Raw genomic sequence first — 2,871 nt, 5'->3', positions numbered from 1 at the left:
TGCCTCTAGGGAGATGTTAGCACCAGGAATTGAGACAGGGACATAAAATTTAGGGGGGAATTATGAAGTTTGGTTTTGGCTCTGTTGTGCCTGGGGCTCTGGAAGGCATTTAGCGGATCAGCAGCTGTTTGGGTGTCTGAGTTTGGAGCACAAAAGAATGTCTGGGCTGAAGTCACACAGAGAAGTCAGTCTCAGAAAGACAAATATAGGTGTTCTTTTACATGTGTAATCTCATACATATACATAATCTATATTCTACACACACATACACACATGTACACATATATGTGAAAATGGAAGGGAGACTATTTGGGAGGAGAAAGGGGCTTAGCTAGGAGGCGAGAGGACAGAAGAGAGTAATGGATGGTGAATATGGTGCAAGTACTTGAAATACTTGAATGAAAATGTCATAATGGAATCCATCGTTTTGTATGATGAATATACTCTAATAAAAAATTTAAAAAGGAATTGCTCCATGAAAGTGAAAGGAGAAAGAATTCCAGCAGGGGGAGGGAGAATATGCAGACCCTTGGGATCTGCCAGGCCACAGATGAGAGAGAATTAGCAAAGGAGGCTGACAGGGAAGAGTGCTCAGATGGCCCCATGCACAGTGGGGTCTCTGAAGCCAAGCACGACACTGCTTGTGTTTAGATACACTTATGAGTTCAGCGGCTAGGAAACCAGTTGCAAGTCAAACTTGACAGGAAATTTTGGTTCTTCCTGTACATCAGGGTGGCACTCTTATTTTCCTTTCTGACAAGTGCCTTGTTTGGTGTTTAATATTGGAGATCATGGAGCTGGAGAGATGACTCAGTGGTTAAGAGCACTCACTGCTCTTGCAGAGGACCTAGGTTCAATTGCAAGCACCCACATGGCAGCTAAGAAACATCTGTAACTCCAGTTCCAGAGGATCCAGTGCCCTCTTCTGACCTCTGCCAGCATTGCATGACATGGGTGCATTTACACACATGCAGGCAATACACATACACATGAAATTTTAAAAAATATTATTTTAAAATATTGGCTATCATAATTTAGGTATTAATCTTCATCTACTGAACATTTGTTAAACTTTACTTTGATAAAATCACAGTTACATTGGTCACTGTAAGAGATAATGTAGGAAAATATATTTTTCTTTTTTATTAATGAATTTTTATTTTATGTGGATGTTTTGCCTGCATTTATGTAAGTGCATCTGTGCATGAGATGCCTGTGGAGGCCAGAAGAGGGCACTGAATCCCCTGGAACTGAGGTTAAAAACAGTTGTTGGCTGCCACACAGGTGCTGGGAACCTAACCTGGGTCCCATCTCTTCAGCCCCTATTCACTTTTCTTAAAGCTGATGTCATTCTCATCATGGCTTCTGATTCTTCCATTTTGTCCACTCCCCCTACCCATTGTGCTTACCCTGGGCCAGAACTCTAAGACAGAGAAGAGAGGCAGGCCATAGGAGCATAAGATTCATCACCCACAGATCTTGGTGACAGAAGCCTGGGCACAGAAAGGATAGCAAACATTGAATGAAGGCACCTAAGGGGTCTTCCAAAGATAGGGCCATTCACAGGAGAGTTGCTGATTAGAGGCCTGGGTTTGGGACTGGCAGACAGAAAGCAGGTACAGGAGTATCTGTCTTCATCCAGGTCAGGCTGGCTCCCAAGTTCTGACATGCTGCTTCCCCCACCGGCCTTTGGATAAAGGATCACATCTGCCTGTGTGCCATTTGATCCACAGAATGGTCTAACTTGACAAACTGGTGGAGCCCCTTCCATCCTCAAAGTCCTTCCACTGAACCTGCCTGCGCTGAGAATAGAGTACATCTGACCAGCAATGGCCTCCTTTGACTCTTCTGCTTCAGCCCAAGTCCAATGGCATCTGTGACATCCTGGGGCCTTTGCTCTGGGCCTCTGCCTGGAATGTTCTCTCTACACTCTTCCCTTCCATTGGCTAATTCCAGTTGGCGTTCCAGTTTTCTGTTTAAGGGGCATTCCCTCCAGCAGGCCTTCATTCAGACAGTGGGATGTGACAGTGGTAAGAGCCCACTAGATTGTGCATTCCTGGAAAACAAGGACTGTACATCTCCAGTGTCTAACACAGTGCATAGGCCTGAAGGTGTTCCGTAGCTATTTCAGGTAACAAGAGTTTTTGAACAGAGACAAGCATCCTGGTATGATGGAGAAAGAAAGAGATGGATAGGGTTGGGGTCAAGCGACTGAATGACTTGGCTCAAGGAGTCAGAAAAGATGTGAGTGCAGTGTACCAGGGCACCCCAGGTATTTAGGGTTTCAAGGTTTGGGGAGCCCTCCAGGAGAACATGGAAAGTCAGAGAGTGCAGCTGGCTACTCAGGGCAGGAGTTTGCAGTTTGCAAGGTTAGTGGTCCGCAGGGCCCAGACTGGGTCCACTCCCAACTCCTCCCCTCTAGCCAGAGGGGCCCAAGGTGGGGGCTGAGAATGGGGGGGGACACAGGGAAGGATACGAGTCATCAATGCTCCGGAGGGACCCACATACCTCTTTCCTTCTGAAAAGCCTTGAAGGCTGGGGAAGGCAGTTGTTAGAAGGGGAGTGCCGTCATTCTGGGTTCCAGCTCTGGCCTGACCGCCTCGGGTATGGGTGACCTTGGGGACCCCTTCCCCGCCAGGCCTCAGTATCCCCGTGGGTAGCTGGCGGACGCTGCGTGCCCCGGGTGGGGAGCTGGCGGAGGCAGGGCCTGGGTGGGAGCAGGACCGCCCACTGCGGAGGGCCAGGACCTCCCGAGCTCGCGTGGGCGGTGCACAGGGCTCCTGCCCCCGGGCGGGGGTCGCGGCGCCGGCAGCTGGCGGCCTCGCAGCTGCAGCCTCAGCACCTGCCGACGCCAGAGCGCGGGCGCGGCCG

The sequence above is a fragment of the Nannospalax galili genome, unplaced genomic scaffold (assembly GCF_000622305.1).
Source record: "Nannospalax galili isolate Female #2095 unplaced genomic scaffold, S.galili_v1.0 scaffold263, whole genome shotgun sequence".
Lineage (NCBI taxonomy): Eukaryota > Metazoa > Chordata > Mammalia > Rodentia > Spalacidae > Nannospalax > Nannospalax galili.
The sequence above is the reverse complement of the archived record's forward strand: the minus strand, read 5'-3'. Positions refer to the sequence as shown.